The sequence below is a fragment of the Heptranchias perlo genome, chromosome 4, assembly GCF_035084215.1.
Source record: "Heptranchias perlo isolate sHepPer1 chromosome 4, sHepPer1.hap1, whole genome shotgun sequence".
NCBI classification, from domain to species: Eukaryota; Metazoa; Chordata; class Chondrichthyes; order Hexanchiformes; family Hexanchidae; genus Heptranchias; species Heptranchias perlo.
In genome coordinates, this window is record NC_090328.1 from 14,321,148 (window position 1) to 14,339,953 (window position 18,806).

At 42.7% G+C, this 18,806-nt stretch overlaps 2 protein-coding genes across 6 annotated transcripts in view; one reads left to right on the forward strand and one right to left on the reverse strand.

The window, feature by feature from the left end:
* fbxo8 (F-box protein 8) overlaps positions 1-18,806 on the reverse strand; it is a 125,240-nt gene that overhangs the window by 46,814 nt on the left and 59,620 nt on the right. Inside the window, exon 1 of one of the 5 annotated variants that reach the window (XM_067982503.1) lies at positions 16,230-16,416. The exons of 3 other annotated variants lie outside the window; for them this stretch is intronic. The gene's annotated coding sequence lies outside the window, so the exon portion shown is untranslated. Of the gene's footprint in view, positions 1-16,078; positions 16,164-16,229; positions 16,417-18,806 lie in introns of those variants that run through there. One more of the 5 variants, XM_067982500.1, reaches the window with a different exon arrangement.
* cep44 (centrosomal protein 44) overlaps positions 16,174-18,806 on the forward strand; it is a 65,566-nt gene continuing 62,933 nt past the window's right edge. The window contains exon 1 of the mRNA XM_067982498.1: positions 16,174-16,194. The gene's annotated coding sequence lies outside the window, so the exon portion shown is untranslated. The remainder of the gene's footprint in view (positions 16,195-18,806) is intronic.

Here is an 18,806-nt window from a genome sequence, read left to right on the forward strand (position 1 = left end):
CAGCAGCAGAGGTGTCCTCCAGTTCTTTTGTAATTGAACTCCTGATACTAAAAGAGGATCTAAAGATACCTAGGAAAAAATGGTATCCTTTGCACTATCCAGGTTTATGTTACAGTGAAACTAATATTAAAGGTCACCTGTACAGCAACTAATAGTCAATAAAGTCCCAGCAAGGTGTATTAGTTCACATGAAATCTTCCCAAAAGTTGGTCAACACACAATATTTATGTTTTATGAATATTTACAAGAAGTAATTTCAGTCCTTTCTCTCATAACCCACCCCCTCAACAACAACTTGCATATATATAGAACCATTAACGTAGAAAAAAACATTCAGAGGCTTAATAAAAAAAAAGGATGCCAAGCCAAAAGGATGGGGGTGACCTGTGGTCAGAGAAGGGTTTTAAGGAGGGTTACAAAGAGGGAAGTGCAGAGGTGTAGGGGTTTAGGAAGGGAATTCCAGAACGTGGGAATGAGGCAGCTGAAGGCAAGGAAGCCAATGGTGGGTCACAGGTATTGAATGCACAATAGGCCAGAATCGGAAGAACGGAGAGTTCGGGGGAAGGGGAAGGGGGAGGGGGGTGTAGGAGGTAATAGAATTAAGGAAGGGCGAGGACATGAAGGTATTTAAACGTGGAGGAAGAGAATTTTAAATTTGAGGCATCGGGGGAACGGGAGGCAATGTAGGTCAGAGAAGACAGGGGTGATGGGTAAGCTGGACTTCGCAAGGGCTAGGTTAGGGAAGCAGAGTTTTGGATGAGCTAAAGTTTACGGAGAGTAGAGGATGGGGAGTGGCCAGGAGACCACTGGAATAGTTGAGTCCGGAAGTGACAAAAGCATCGTTGAGGGTTTCAGCAGCAGGTGGGCTGAGGAGCCTAACACTTTAAAGGACCCATTCGTGCAAGGCAGGTATCGCTCACGATTCTTCAGCAGCCTCTGCGGCCACCAATCACAGGTTGTCTGCTCCAAGCCCAACTCCCAGGACTTACCTGGGGGTCACTGCCAGCGAGGCAGGCAGACCAAAATTAGTTTCTCCCGTCGCGCTTCCCGTGGAGGCGTGACCAGCGATTGCAGCTCGCCACGGGTTTGCAGATGAGTCCCGAGGGCCAACAATGGGCCCAGAGTAATTTCTACACCCAGGAGTCCAAACGGTAGGCCCAAGTCCCTAACTCGACTTTTTTGCAGCTCTCCAAACGTTTCAACAGGTTGCGCTACATGCAAATCTTTAACGCAGCTTTAATATATACTGCTAATAGACCTCAAGCAAACTCTTACAATTGTAAACAATTTTACAACACCAAGTTATAGTCCAGCAATTTTATTTTAAATTCACAAGCTTTCGGAGGCTTCCTCCTTCGTCAGGTTCACCTGAGGAAGGAGGAAGCCTCCGAAAGCTTGTGAATTTAAAATAAAATTGCTGGACTATAACTTGGTGTTGTAAAATTGTTTACAATTGTCAACCACAGTCCATCACCGGCATCTCCACATCAAAACTCTTACAAAGTATTCTTTTAACCCAAAGGACCCCCACCAAAATTCGTGTGCATCCCTGACCTGCAGAGAACACATACAGTTGATCCAAGTGATGGAAAAAGAACACAAAATGAAAATAACTAGGCACTCAAAACACCAAGGAGGAATCATGGCAAACATGAATTTACTTTAGTTCAAATATGAATGCAAATGCTGTGCAACTACAGTAATGTCCTGGGAATCAAGAAGTAGATTGCCATTCCGATACAGCACCGGGTTAAAATAAGCGTGTTAACATAAAAGCACAAACACAATAGAAAGAGACTAATGCTGTAGGTCTGACCACTGACGGCATAAATCAATTGTAAACAATTTTACAACACCAAGTTATAGTCCAGCAATTTTATTTTAAATTCACAAGCTTGCGGAGGCTACCTCCTTCCTCAGGTGAACGATGTGGAAATGAAACCCTCGAAAAAAAAAATTGCTGGACTATAACTTGGTGTTGTAAAATTGTTTACAATTGTCAACCCCAGTCCATCACCGGCATCGCCACATCATGGCATAAATCAAAGTTCAGAATACATGAGGATTATAGATACACGTCATTTTGCTGATCACTGATAGGATTTGCATGCTTCCGTTTTAACCACGGAACATAGAGTGAAAACTGTATAGCAAATTACTGATCAGTATGCAGTGACCAAGGATATCAGTTGTTTTGCATGACAATACTGCTCATGCAATTTTAGAAACCCAAACAGGTACATACTGCTGGATTGCTTCTGCTGTATGCATGGGGATTGCTTTCCCCCTCATTCTTGCTTAAAATGTGCTCAAGTAATATTCCAGAGAAGGCTCACATACACATGATCAAACAGTTAGTGCAGCGGTTCAAGAGGGCAGCCCACAACCACCATCTCAGGGCAACTAGGGATAGGCAATCAATGCTGGCAATTGCCAGCGACACCCACATCCCAAGAATGAAAAAAAAACCCTCTCGTCTGAGTCAAAAGGTTGTGGATTCAAGTTCTACTCCAGAGACTTGAGCACATAATGCAGGCTGACACTTCAGTGCAGAACTGAGGGAGTGCTGCACTGTTGGAGGTGCCATCTTTCAGGTGAGACGTTAAACTGAGGTTCCGTTTGCCCTCTCAGGTAGACGTAAAAGATCCCATGGCAGTATTCGAAGAAAAGCATGGGAGTTCTCCCCGGTGTCCTGTCCAACATTTATCCCTCAACCAACATCACTAAAACAGATGATCTGGTCATTTATTTGATTGTTGTTTGTGGGACCTTGCTGTGTGCAAATTGGCTGCCACATTTCCTACATTACAGCAGTGACTACATTTCAAATGCACTTCATATGTTGTTAAGCACTTTGAGACGTCCTGAGGTCATGAAAGGCGCTATATAAATGCAAGTTTTCTTTCTTTCTAACAAGTCATTCATCTCGTTATTGCCGTTTATGGGACCCTGCTATGTATCAATTGCCTGCTGCATTTCATTCATGCTTTACAGCATTTCACCATGTATAAAATAAAAACTTGAGCCTCAAACATTGTTGAACTGCTCAACAGCTTCTTACTGTACCGACTGCATCATTCTGGCTGATGATATCTTCCATTGCAATCAGTGAATAGGCACCAACTCTTTGCAGTTGTTTGATGCAAACACTTGTATTCCAGGTTTTAAAAAATTCAGTCGTTTAACTTTAACTGTGGCACTGCCACAGCACTGAAACAACCCTAATCAAAGTCACAAATTACATCCTTTGTGACTGACCATGGTAAACTATTCCTCCACGACCTGTCTGCAGCCGTTGACACGGTTGACCATACCATCCTCCTCCAAGGCCTCTCCTCCGTCGTCCAGCTGGATGGGACTGCCCTCGCCTGATTCCATTCCTATCTATCCAGTCGTAGCCAGAGAATCACCTGCAATGGCTTCTCTTCCCGCTCCGGGACCATTAACTCTGGAGTTCGCCATGGATCTATCCTTGGCCCCCTATTTCTCATCTACATGCTACCCCTATGCGACATCATCCGAAAACACAATGTCCGGTTCCACATCTACGTTGATGACACTCAGCTCTACCTCACCACCTCGCTCGTCCCCTCCACTACCTCTGGTTTGTCATGCTGCTTGTCCGACATCCAGTACTGGATGAGCAGAAATTTCTTCCAACAAAATATTGGGAAGACTGAAGCCATCGTCTTCCATCCCCACCACAAACTCTGTTCCCTATCTACCGACTCCATCCCTCTCCCTAACCACTGTCTGAGGCTGAACCAGACCGTTCGCAACCTTGGTGTCCTATTTCACTCCAAGATGAGCTTCCGACCCCTTATCCGCTCCATCACCAAGACCGCCTACTTCCACCTCCGTAACATCGCCCGTCTCCACCTCTGCCTCAGCTCATGTTGCTGAAACCCTCATTCATGCCTTTGTTACCTCTAGAATCGACTATTCCAATGCTCTCCTGGCTAGCCTCCCATCGTCCACCCTCCATAAACTTGAGCTCATCCAAAACTCTGCTACCCATATCCTAACTCGCAACAAGTCCCGTTCATCCATCACCCCTGTGCTCGCTAACCTACATTGATCCCCGGTCTGGCAACGTCTCGATTTTAAAATTCTCATCCTTGTTTTCAAATCCCACCATGGCCTCGCCCCTCCCTATCTCTATAACCTCCTCCAGCCCTAAAACCCTCCCAGATATCTGCGCTCCTCCAATTCAGGCCTCTTGCGCATTGCCGATTTTAATCACTCCACCATTGGCGGCCATGCCTTCAGCTGCCTAGGCCTATAGCTCTGGAATTCTCTCCCTATACCTCTCCGCCTCTCTCTCCTCCTTTAAAACGCTCCTTAAAACCTACCTCTTTGACCAAGCTTTTGGTCACCTGTCCTAATACTTCCTTATGTAGCTCAGTGTCAAATTTTGTTTGATAATCGCTCCTGTGAAGCTCCTTGGGACATTTTACTAGGTTAAAAGTGCTATATAAAAGTGCAAGTTGATGTTTAAGCACAGCATTATATAATGCTAGGTTGAACTATGTAGATTATGTAGGAATAGAATAGCAACCTGATTATTTTTAACCAGAGTGTATGACTTTGTGAGATTTATATTGGTAGTACTATTACCAGAATGGAAAAAGAACAAATAAATGCTTTTATTAAAAATGCTAATTTAATCTATATTACCATATAAATATTAGAATTTTAAACTTTTTCAATTATTAAAAAATATTTTCCAGAAACTAACACAGTACATTAGAAAGAACATGATATTTCTTGATGTATAGTATATGTGGAATAAACTATTTTGGTGCAGAAATATTTTTGCAGTTCTCAAACTATTTAATGTCATACTCTGGTCAGACTACACCTCGAGTACTGTGTTGAGTTTTCGTCACCAGGATATGAACCCCAAATGTGGTACAGAGAAGAGGCATGGAGCTGATCCCTAGCATCAAAGAATGGAGGAAAAAATAGAGAAAGTTTGGCTTTTCAGTATTGAAAGTAGGTGATTAGAAGGCAATCTGGAACAATACTTCAAATTAAACCATCGTAATGAGAGAAGAAGGTTTAAATTTAAATTTATGCTGTTAGGATTAGATGAAGAGGGTGGGAGGAGACTCGTGTGGAGTATTAACACCAGCATAGACCAGTTGGGCCAAATGGCCTGTTTCTGTGCTGTAAATTCTATGTAAAACTGAAACTTAGGATCAATGCCAGGAAATTCTTCTTCACCCAAACAATGACTGACAATTGGAATGGACTACTGGCTATGACAATGGAGGCAAAACTCTTGAAATCATTTAAGAAATTTTTGAATGATGTGATGGGGAGGGGGAAACTAGAGGTTTTTTTCTGAATAAATAAGTTGGGATAGGCCATATCATCTTTTAAAACAGTGAAATAAAATAATAAACATCCTTTCATTAATTTTTGATTTTAATAGTCCAGTAACGTCATGTTAGGCTGCAGTTAGACTACACCGGTATCTGTACAGTGTGATATACAGTCAGCAGACCTATGTTATTTTGCAACTGTGCTTCTCACCGAGCTGTTCAAAAAAGGAGCCCTAAACATGCACATGTGTGGAGTTCAGCTCCCTGGGCAGCCAAATCTAATATTAGGACAGCGTGGGTGGGACTGTTGAGTCTGTCCCAACATTAAAACAACTGAAAAATAAGTACAAGTTCCCAGAGCTGCCCAGCATTTTTTACAATCTGGCAATGCCCCGGGCCTGAAGTTACACTACACCCAGTCTCAAGCAGTGCAAAACTACCTACCAGTTGGTCTCACATCTATTACTTTATTGTACTTGATAGTCAACCAGATTCCCAAGTTATACTGCTATTTATGCACAGATATGTACACAAAATCGATCAGTGTTAATGTAAGAGTGGCAATAATTGTCAAAGCCAAAGAAACTGATTTCTTATTTCTTTTAACAATTACTACAGCGGAATTTAGTAATAAAAGAATAGTAGTATTCAGCACTTAATTATGTACACTTATTACCTTTCTATGAAAGTCTATAAAAGTAGGGAGACCTAAGAAACTAATGTAAAAGTCCATAATATCATAAAGCGATTTCATGTTTAGTGGTGTTTAACACTACAGCTCATATTTTACAACATTTTCCATAACAGAAACACAAAGACCACAATCCCTGATGCCGTTCTTAACTCCTGTTGAAACAAGTACTTTGCACCTAACAGGCGTGGGAAAATATGGGTTTACATAGTTAAATAATGTTCAATTTGACAGATGTGAATAATGCTGGAAACAATGCACGTCGGACTACAAAATATGTTTTAACAACATAATGCTTCTCGGGGGAGAGTACATTATGTGAATAATAATCTAGAGGTATGGGAGATCAAACTTCACCCGATTCTACTGCACTGTCATTTTCTGAGCCCCATATGATTTATCGTACCAAAACAGAACAAGCGTCATGCGTAAATAGAATGCAGATGGCATTATCCAGAACCGAAGTAGTTCCGAGTTTATGCTACATAATCACGTTGGAAAATGGCTCATGATATGGAAGACTTTCTCCCCTGATAGTTAATCTGCCTTGTTTATATTTCAGGATTAGCATCTAAATGGATGGCAGGAAGGAAACAGGGTGGTAGCACAAAACAAAAAAGTCATGACTGCCGTCAGCTTGCCTTTTATAGGTCTGACCTGTCAGTGTGTTGGTACCTAATTCATTTTAAAAATGTTTTAACACATCTTAAAAATAAAAATTGCTCTTTTTTAGAGCAACAACAAACCATGCCCCGGGTGTGTCGCATGAAACTGCTTAAAAAGAGCATGGAGATAGAAAGACTGGAGGGCTGATCATCATCACTAATTCTCCCGTGGAGCTCATTTATACTCATACCAGCCGAACTTTAGAAAATTCACAAACAAAAGCCACCAGAAAGATGATCTCCATCTAGCCCTACTTCCTTATGTTTACGTGGCAAATGAAAGCTGAATCATTATTTTTTTTAAAAATTGATTCAGCTCGTTTGTCGCCCTAGTATAAACCATAATCACATAGTTCATTTCATCAATTAACAAGGTAGGCTCTCTGATGAAGAAGGACTATCAGCCCATCTACGCTTATCCTTCCAGAATACCAACTCTATTGTCTTCCAATTACAGCATCAGTTTCTTAAATTAGTCCAGTGTCCAAGCCTCAACCTATTCCAGCAGCTGTTGGAACATATTTCATCATACTAACCACTGTTCTAAGTTTGCCCTTCACAATCCTGCACCTGCTCTGCCAATCTGAAATTTATTTTTGCTGCCCCATTCTGTATTTTATATAATCACTGCAAGTTCCTCCCCGAGAAGTCTTTTTGAAGCTGAAGAGCCTTAGCTAATCAAGCATTCCTCCAAGTGGAGACACTTGCGGTGAGGCATGATTTAGCCTTGGAAAGGTTGCATCTTCAAAATGCTTGGCAAGAGTTCTGGAGGGCCAATTGTGAAGATACAGAAGATGAAATTCTGTAATGTCAATTCTATGGTCATGTACAGACAATGAATGACAGATGCTACCGACATAAACCTTGCTCTGGCCATCTCAGGGAAGAAGGCACTCTGGTAGAACAATTTTGAGATGTAAAGAAGCATAATCTTAACACGAATGAAATATCAAGAAGAGCTCAGGACAGAAATGGCTAGCATCAACTCACTGCTGATGTAAAGACCATTTGAGGTTGTAGGGCTGAAGGATGTTAGAGATAGGGAGGAGCGAGGCCGTGGAGGTGATTTGAAAACAACAATGAAATTTTTAAAATCAAGCTGTTGATGGACCAGGAGTCAATGTAGGTTAGCATGCAATAGGCTCATGGGTGAGGGGGATTATGTGTGGGTTAGGATATGGGCAGCAGAGTTTTGGATGAACTCAAGTTATGGAGGGTAGCAGATGGGAGGCCGGCCGGGAGAGCATTGGAATAGTGAAGCCTGGAGGTAACAAAGAAATGGATGAAGGTCTCAGCAGCAGATACGCTGAGGCAGGGGCGGAGGTGGAAGTAGGTGGTCTTTGTGATAGCGAGGATATGGCGTTGGAGGTTCAGCTCAGGGTCAAATAGGACATCGAAGTTGTGTACAGTCTGGGACAGTGGCCAGGGAGAGGGATGGAGTCGGTGGCGAGGGAATGGAGTTTGTTGCAGGGGTCAAAGACATTAGCTTCGGTCATCCCAATGTTTAATTGGAGGAAATTGGGGCTCATCTGGATTGAATGTCGAACAGGCAGTCTGACAACACAGAGCCAGTGGAGGGGTCGAGAGAGGTGGTGGTGAGGTAGAGCTGGGTGTTGTCAGCATACATATGGATCCTGACTTCATGTCTTTGGATGATGTCACCGAGGGGCAACATGCAGATAAGAAATAGGAGGGAGCCAAGGAAAGAACATTGGGGGACTCCAGAGCTAATGGTGAGAGGGTGGGAAGAGAAGCCATTGAAGGAGATTCGCTGGTTACGAGTGGATAGATAAGAGTGGAATCAGGCAATGGCAGTTCCACTCAGCAGGATAACAGAGGAGAGGAGTTGGAGGAGGACGGTATGGTCAACCGTGTCAAAGGCTGCAGAGAGGATGAAAAGGATGAGCAGCGATAGTGCATCATGGTCACAGTTATAAAGGATGTCCTTTGTGACTTTGACTGGGGCTGTTTAGTGATATGGCAGGAGTGGAAACCCGACTGGAAAGGTTCAAACATGGAGTTGCGGTTCAAACACAGTCAGTGCCCCTCTATGTATTTCTATGTTTACCCCAAGTGCCAAAGATTGTGACGCAATCAATGCAAGTTTAACAGAGGGTTGTGAATCTTTGGAATTCTCTAGCCCAGAGGGCTGTGGATGGTGAGTTGTTGAATATGTTCAAGGCTGAGATAGGTAGATTTTTGGACTCTGGGGACTCGAGATATGGGGATCAGGCAGGAAAATGGAGTTGAGGACGAAGATCAGTCATGATCCTACTGAATGGTGGAGCAGGCTCGAGGGGCCGTATGGCCTAGTCCTGCTCCTATTTCTTACGTTCTTATAATAACCCACAAGTTATTATGAGGGAATATCCCAGTCAATCTATTCTGATACTTGTGTGAATCACATGCATCAATTCCAGTTACTTCATTAAACAAACCCTATGGTGGCACAATTAAACCTGTGTATTTTTCTGCAGATTGTTGACCCTGATAAAAATATCAAGCCTGAAGTAATGAGAAAAATAAAATCTTATTTGACAGTGACAGTCAAAATACTGTTGCAATATTCTAGCTTTTTCAAATATTTGTATTCATATGGGATACAATATTCTGTATCGTATTACAAGACCCTCATCCATGCCTTTGTTACCTCTAGACTCAACTATTCCAATGCTCTCCTGGCCCGTCTCCCACCTTCCACCCTTTGCAAACTTGAGCTCATCCAAAACTCTGCTGCCCGTATCCTAACTCGCACCAAGTTCCATTCACCCATCACCCCTGTGCTCGCTGACCTACATTGGCTTCCGGTCCAGCAACGCCTCGATTTAAAAATTCTCATCCTTGTTTTCAAATCCCTCCATGGACTCACCCCTCCTTATCTCTGCAACCTCTTCCAACCCTACAACCCTTCAAGATCTCTGCACTCCTCCAATTCTGGCCTCTTGCGCAGCCACGATTTTCATCGCTCCACCATTGGCGGCCGTGCCTCTTCAGCTACCTCAGCCCCACGCTCTGGAACTCCCTCCCTAAACCTCTCTCTCTTCCTTTAAAACCTACCTCTTTTACCAAGCTTTTGGTCACCTGTCCTAATATCTCCTTACGTGGCTCAGTGTCAAATTTTGTCTCCTATGAAGCACCCTGGGACATTTTAGTATATAAAAAGGTGCTGTATAAATGCAAGATGTTGACATTGTTGTTAATACTAGTAACTGATTTTTAAAAAATCACAAGTTATAAAAATATTAAATGGGCAGCAGAGGGTGAGAGACAATAATTCAATCTCAGCATTCATATGGCAAAGAATGTGATATCTGTGATGTCATCTGAACACGTCAATCAGATTATTGCTTTGTAATCCACTCCCATCTGTTCTGTACCTTCTGAATCCAGGGTGTGCAAACTGCAATGTGCTGGCTTTATCCAGCTCGTGAGCTCTGCTTATCCAACCTACTAATCCCTGGTGGCTCATTTAGTCTGTGCACATTTGCATGCAAAAACTGTTGGCTTTGCCTTTTTGAACTTTGCAGATGTGGTGTTTTGGAAAATACCACTACTTCACTGAGGCCCTAAAACCAACAATAAGCCTTTTCAAGTATACCTTATTTTTTTTTGAGGGAGCAAGGTGATGAATGTTTATGCTCAGAAAGATAAGGGATGTTAGCACTGAGGAATTAAACCACATTGGGCATGCGGTGTCAGAATAAAGCACTCCCAAGTCAGCTGCAAATGAACAGTGAAACTCCGTCTACTCTGACCTAACCCCAGAAGGGTACTAGTTGTAAGGGAATATCTTTTATAATAAGGGCTTTTAAAATGTATTAGAAGTTTAGTTTAAGTTACTGCATTTATTCAGTCATCTATCCAGCATTTAATGTTTTTCTAAGAGACTCAGTATTTTTCCACAACTAGCAGATGGATTGACCCCATTCCACATAGACTGTGGAAAGCATCCCATGTCTTCGAAGATATGCTAATGTTGGAGATTGACCAGAACAATGGAAGGACAGAAACTGGCCGATAGACCATCCCCATGATCATATTTAACCATCTGGGATGGGTCTAAGACACTTCATGTTCCTTTGAAATGCCTGGCAAGGAACATCAGGTTAAATTAGTTAGACAAACAGGATGACCATTATCTGTTGAAGGGAGATTAAAGTTGGGGTGGTGCTAACCACGACAGTTTTGATGACTCAGGGGTGGGGTTTCTAAAAGGGGTGTATATGAACCCAGCACAAACCAACACCTAGTTGTAGAGAAGTGTGTGCAGAAAAAGAAGCCAGCTCAGTGAGCAGGAAGCAGGCAGGATTTGAGGCAGTGGCAAAGTTACGATCTCTACCCAGAGGACAACGGGGCAATATAATTCCCTGTTCTTGGATAATTACCGCTTAAATACTTGCATGTATTAATCCTTGCTTATGTTCAAATAAAAGATCAGCACTATAACCCAATTGGTGTCAGGTCGAAATAGTCTTACACTATTGGGCTATGATGTCGAGATGCCGGTGATGGACTGGGGTGGACAAATGTAAGCAATCTTACAACACCAGGTTATAGTCCAACAGTTGGACTATAACCTGGTGTTGTAAGATTGCTTACTATGGGCTAGAGTGACAATTTCCACTTACCGCACCAATTATCCTGTGGTTCCTCAATGAGATTGACAATTTGTCCCAAATTAAGTCAAGTCCTACTAGGAACTGGGTTGAAACTGCCCAAATTCAGTTCACAGAGGATCCTCACAGCTAGCGAACAAAGCAGACTTTAATCCCATCAATCTGTGCTGGGTTTAAGTCACTGTCCTAGAGGTGAAAGTACAGCATCAAACCCACTGCAACAATCAGAGTCCAGTCTCCTTTTCACTACAGCATTTTACAGAATCACTGTGGCCTCTACTGTAATGCAAGAATACCACGTTTTTTCTCCACAGGACTACATTACACAATCACATGGTGCACGTTAAAGCTTCACCAAGAGACCTGATTTCATACAGTTTCCGCCACTTTCTTCCAGTCACAATTTAGTTAAGCTAAAAAGCCAAAGCCAATTGAACCACAAAACTTGGAGGGGCAAGTCACTGAGGGTGACAGAATTTTAGCCTAGACTAAGATGCTCTGGGATTCAGCCTACGAGCCCAAACACTCCCAACAGACTATTACTGAACCAGCAGGAATCACAGAACAACCAGGAGAATCATTTTAGCAAACATTTGTTAAACAAACCATAAAATGGAGGCCATTTGGCCCATCGTGCCTGTACCAGCTCTTTGAAAGAGCTATCTAACTAGTTCCATTCCCTTGCCTTTTCCCATAGCCATGCAAACTTTCCCCCTTCAAGTATTTATCCAATTCCCTTTTGAAAGTTAATACTGAATCTGCTTCCACCACCCTTTCAGGTATTGCATTCCAGATCATCATTACTCACTAAGTAAAAAGATTTCTCGTCATCTCGCCTCTGGCTCTTTTGGCAACTATGTTTACTAAATTTATACTAAACTGTAAGACACATAGCAGCACATATTTGTATGTAATACAGTTGTTAAACTGTGACACACAATATCCAGCAGAAGGGATTCGCCAAGGAGGGGCGGGGGGAGCAACGAAATAAGGACGAGTCTCCGCCACTCTACAGTAGATTGGCGCTCATGATTCCATCCTGGCCTCTGCCTCCTAAAATACAGACATCAGAGGTGGCTCCCAGGCAGCTGAAACGATGTTGATAGGAGCTGCTGTTCATGGAGGCGAGGTACCCGCAGGAGGAACAGTCGCAACCATGCAATCTGTCGTCACAGGAGGACATATATAAATGACTAACATTTGCCTTGCAATTGGTAAAGTCTCAACTTTTGTGCTTTGCAATGTATATCAAACAGAATGTTAAAGCAGAATATGAATAATATTGTATGTTAAAACAGCTTATGTATATTATGCTAATTTGCTCTTATGCATCTTAGTTTACAAACTGTATTACATATAATATGTGCTGTTACGTGCCTTACAGCTGAGTAACAATATTTCTTTGACAGTTGCTTGGGAAATGTTTGTTAGAATGAATCCTGTTGAAGTCAGATCTTCACATGGTGGCATGTACACACAAAAAACAAAATCTGGGCCTCTGGCTGTTTTGCCGATCAACTTAAATCTGTGTCCTCTGGTTACTGACCCTTCTACCACTGGAAACAGTTTCTCCTTATTTACTCTATCAAAACACTTTGCTACTGTATATTAGCAGCCAACAGTAAATGCCAGGGGAGAGCACAGGTTTTGGTCTAACTTCAGTTCTTGACGTAAGCCATGCAAAAGAATGACGTGACCAGTGAAAGTTTTGCTGGCTCCCAGCCAGGGATTTGGGGGTGGGAGTGGAGTGGGGTTCAGGGTGGGAAGGATTGAAGGGGGAAAATTTGCAAAAAGGCACGCCATGGTACTTTCTAACGATTGGCCTAGAAGCCAGACTGTGCACAGCCCTCACCAAGCAAATGAAGAATAGGATAGAATTACAGAGAAGAGTGTTCAAAACTGTCCCCTTCGAATAACAGTTAAACTACACACTAAGAGAAACTGTTTAGTCTAAAGTGAATACACTCCATCAGTAGTTGAGAATTAACAAAAAACTATATATTCACAAAATGACAAGGTCAATTCACCTCCCACACCAGTGATCAGTGACAGGGCCATCTCCACTCCTCCCCCACCCACTACAGTATCAGCTGAATCACTGCATTTAATGAAAGTGTTCATCTACAGTATTGTACATGAAGAGAAGGTAAAGCCTACATTTACTTCTCTTCACCTAGACAAATATTTCTTCAAACTTAAACATGAGTAGCACATTGTATATAAAGTTAAACAACTTGTAGACCCTGGTAGGTAAAATAATCAATTTTGTCATATCATAGTATGGTTCTGCATGAGGAGGCCATTCGGCCCATCGTGCCTGTGCCGGATCTTTGAAAGAGCTATCCACTTAGAGCAGAGGAATGGGACTTTCTCCATAGCCCTGTAATTTTTTTCCCTTCAAATATTTATCCAATTCCTCTTTGAAAGTTACTATTATATCTTCCACCATCCTTTCAGCCAGTGCATTCCAGGTCATTACAACTCACTATGTAAAAAAAGTTTCCTCATGTCGCCTCTGGCTGTTTTGCCGATCAACTTGAATCTGTGTCCTCTGGTTACTGACCCTTCTACCACTGGAAACAGTTTCTCCTTATTTACTCTATCAAAGCCCTTCATGATTTTGAACACCTCTATCAAATCTCCTCTTAACCTTCTCTGTTCTAAGAAGAACAATCCCAGCTTCTCCAGTCTCTCCACATAACTGAAGTCCCTCATCCCTGGTACATTCCAGTAAATCTCTAAGGCTTTGATATCCTTCCTAAAGTGCAGTGCCCAAAATTGAACACAATACTCCAGCTAAGGCCTAATAAGTGTTTTATAAAGGTTTTAGCATAACTTCCTTGCTTTTTGTACTCTATGCCTCTATTAATAAAGCCCAGGATCCCATGTGCTTTTTTTTAAAAAAAAAACAGCCTTCTCAACTTGTCCTACCTTCAAAGGTCTCTTTGTTCCTAAGCTCCCTTTAAAATTGTACCATTTAGTTTATATTACCTCTCCTCATTCTTCCTACCAAAATGCATCACTTCACACTACTCTGCGTTAAACTTTATCTGCCTTCTGTCTGCCCATTTCACCAGTCTATGTCCTCCTGAAGTCTGTTAATATCCTCACACTGTTTACTACATTTCCAAGTTTCAGGTCATCTGCAAACTTTGAAATTATACCCTGTATACCCATGTCCAGGTCATTAATGTATGAGATATTTAACTGGTACCACATGTTTAAAGGGGTCATTACACCAGACTCTGTGCAGTCCCCTTTAAACATTGTTTTTGTGCTGTGTGCCAATTACATCACCATATCATTTTTGATATTTAGAATACTTCTAAACTTTGGTTAGGCCACAGCTTGAGTACTGCATACAGTTCTGGTCACATCACAGGAAAGATGTGATTGCACTAGAGAGGGAACAGAGGAGATTTGAGGATGTTGCCAGGGCTAGAGAATTTTAGCTATGAGAATAGATTGGATAGGCTGGGGGTGTTTTCTTTGGAAAAAAAGGAGGCTGAGGGGAAATTTAATGGAGGTATATAAAATTATGACAGGACTAGATAGAGTGGATAGGGAGAACCTATTTCCCTTAGCACAGGGGTCAGTGACCGGGGGGGTATAGATTTAAAGTAATTGGTAGAAGGAATAGAGGGGAGCTAAGGATACTTTTTTTCACCCAGAGGGTGGTGGGGGTCTGGAACTCACTGCCTGAAAGGGTGGTAGAGGCAGAAAGCCTCAACTCATTTAAGAAGTACTTGGATGTGCATGTGCACTTGAAGTGCTGTAAGCTACAGAGCTATAGACCAAGTGCTGGAAAGTGAGATTAAGCTGGATAGCTCTTTTCCGGCTGGCATGGACATGATGGGCCAAATGGCCTCCTTCTGTGCTGTAACTTTCTATGATTCCCTGACTTCCTGAAGTGGATTAAATAACCTCAGCATTGTAGTTTCAACATTTGTCACCAGACTTATTTACTACAAGAAACATCACATTCAGGCTTAACGTGCTTCTTAGAATCACTTCAAATTTACTCCCAGCACCACTGACCACCCTGTGTTATATACACACACCTCAAAATGCTGTCGCTAGGCCATACACTGTAACTCAATCTAAATAAAAAGCACGACATTGCAAATACTGGAAATCTAAAACAAAAAACAGAAAAAGCTGGAAGCACAGAGAGCAGATCAGTCATCAACTGTGGAAAGAAGACAGTTGACATTTTGGGCTTGTACCCGTCTTCAGACTGAAAAATAAAACAAGCCCATCACTGACTGGCCTGCTGCTGCTGCGTGTATCCATATTCTTTTTTCGCACTTCTTTCTATAAAATCAATGCATTTGTTTTTTTTCCCCCTCGCCCAAGTTGGATAAAACACCAATAGTCCCAATTCCAAACATTTCACCAAAATCATAGCAACAGCATCAACTTGCTAAAACTTTGCAGATGGCACGTTCAGAGATGCAATGTTGGGTTTCTTCAGCTGCACATGAAGTTTTTTTTAAAATAAATACCAATTTGTAGTTAAATTTACCCCTCTCTTCACATCCCCCCCAACAACAGCCTTAACAATTTAAAAGCCTCTCACACCCCCACTGCTCGAACCCATTGCGCAACCTAACTTGCTACGCGTTACAAAGGACCCGCCTTTCCCACTCGGTCGCCCGCTGATTGGCTGCCGCTGCGCCCGCCGCGGCTTCTGAGTGACCGCCGCCCCCTGTCAATCGCCTGACGTCAGGCGCCGTCAAAGTTAGGTAGGCTCAGCGGGCGCTTGTTGACTCCACCTACCTGTTGGAGCCGCAGTTTTTTCCGATTTCCACGACGGCTCCTAAAACAACAATAACAGCGGCGGCGGAGGAGGAGGAGGAGGAGGAGGAGGCAGGGACAAAAAGAAAAGGGTCCGGGTGAAGAAAGGATAGAGGATGAAATTACAACCGACCTAAAACAAAATAGATCAGCTGCTAAAAGTCTTCATTCAAATCCATCCGAGTGCGGCACTAAGAAGAGGAGGAGGAGGAGGAGGGGGGGAAATAAAATCAACATATTAAAAACCCGCGGCGAGACTTTCACTTTAAACCCCCTCCTGCGTCTAATTAACTTTTTTTTTAAGCGACTTGGCGTGCAAGCGCTGTCGGACGTAAAGCCGGTGACGCCACCACGCTGGACGTTTGTTGTTGGTGGAAGTGACGTAATCGCTCTCCACGGCCATTTGGGAGGGAGGGAGGGAGGGGGCGGGGCTCGTAGCTCACGTGATCTTTAATGGCAGCACTTTTCTCCTCTCCCTCTCTTGAGAATCAGAAGGTTGTGGTTTCATGTCCCACCTTCCTCCCCCCCCCCCCCCCCCCCCTCCAGGGCTTTAAGCACAAGTTTCCAAACAGATACTGGCAGTGCCATACTGAGGGAGCGCTGCACTGTCGGAGGTGCTGCCTTTTGGAGGAGATGTTAGACTGAGGGCCCCACCCACCCCAGTCTGCATTTCTCAGTTAGGAACAGGAGTAGGCCATTCAGCCCCTCGTGCCTGCTCCGCCATTTGATAAGATCATGGCTGATCTGTGATCTAGCTCCATAACACCCGCCTTTGGCCCACATCCCTTAATATCTTTGGTTGCCAAAAAGCTATCTATCTCACATTTAAATTTAGCAATTGAGCTAATATCAATTGCCGTTTGCGGAAGAGAGTTCCAAACTTCTACAACCCTTTGTGTGTAGAAATGTTTTCTAATCTTGCTCCTGAAAGGTCTGGCTCTAATTTGGATCCAAAAATCTCACTGCACTATTTCGAAGAGGAGTTCTCCCCCGGTGTCCTGGCTAATATTTATCCCTCAACCTGGGTCACTAAAAACAAATTATCTGGTCATTTACCTCATTGCTGTATTCTCTGGAGTTTAGAAGAATGAGAGGTGATCTCATTGATGCACAAGATTCTAAGAGGGCTTGACAGGGTAGATGCTGAGAGGCTGTTTCCTCTCTTTGTAGAGTCCGGAACTAGGGGTCATAGTCTCAGGATAAGGGGTCGGACATTTAGGATTGAGAGAAGGAGGAATTTCTTCTCTCGTGAATATTTTGAATTCTCTACCCCAGAGGGTAGAGAATATGTTCAAGACTGAGATTGAGAGATTTTTGGACTCTCTGGTGAATCAAGGGATATGGGTATCGGGCGGGAAAGTGGAATTGAGGTCGAAGATCAGCCTTGATCTTACTGAATGGTGAAGCAGGCTTGAGGGGCTGTGTGGCCTACTCCTGCTCCTATTTCTTATGTTCTTATGTTTGCTGTTTGTGGAACCTTGCTGTGTGCAAATTGACTGCTGTGCACAACAACAGTGATTAAACTTCAAAAGTAGTTTGGGATGTCCCGAGGACATGAAAGGTGCAGCTATTCTTGCAGCAATGCAAGTTCTTTCTCTTGTATCTGAACAAGCTTTTGGATTTTTTTTAAAAAAATGATATATTTTCTGGTTATATGGTCCACCAAACTATTTTAATTATATTACCCTACAGTCTACAGATTAAAAGTGACCTGCCTGCTATTATGCCCTGCTCCCTTAGGGTGCATTTACACTGCAATTTTGGCATTGGTGCAAAATGATTTCCCACCAGCACTAAAGAGATTCAGGACTTAGAGCAACAACAACTTGCATTTATATAGCACCTTTAACATAATAATCGAGACCTTGGAGGCCTCATTTCACTTTGCTCTGAATCCTCACTGGAATTTGATGCGGTGAGGATTGAAAATCTAAAGAGTGATCCAACCTGGTTTACAAAGTTTTCAGGGGTATGTTTGTAACAACAGCTTGCATTTATATAGCGGCTTTAATGTAGTAGAACATCTCAAGGATCTTCACTGGAGTGATTATCAAATAAAATTTGACACCGAGCCACACGGGGAGATATTAGGAAAGGTGACCAAAAGCTGGGTCAAAGAGGTAAGTTTTAAGGAGCGTCTTAAAGGAGGAGGTAGAGAGGCAGAGAGGTTAAAGGAGGGAATTCCAGAGCTTAGGGCCTAGGCAGCTGAAGGCCCTAAGTTCCTGCTTTCAAAACTATGCCAACCAAGGAAACCTCCAGACGCTGACCAACAGCTTCAAACAGCTGGCACAGCATCTGAAGATGACAACTGAAGAATAGCTGCGATTATAAGCCCATGACATATGAAATCAAGTAGTCACACAGGTGTTGTAATTTAAACTGAAGGTATGTAAAACATTGCTTCATTTATATTGAAGGAAACAAAACATGAGTACATGAAAGGCTGAAAGGAGAAATGCAAATACTAAAGACACAAATTGGTGGTGCATTTCTAAGGGGGCAGGGGTGGCTGGTAGCATGCTCCCCTAGAAATACTGAACTTTCACAATAAAAATGGTGCATTCTGGTTCATTTTAAGCATTTTATACTTCATGTAATTAATAGATTTTTAAACTAAATAAAAGGGAAAAAAATAAAGTGACATTGGGATTTTCAATACCCCAACCAGACCATCATTTCCCTGAAGTTACTTCAACAGTCACTCCCCTAT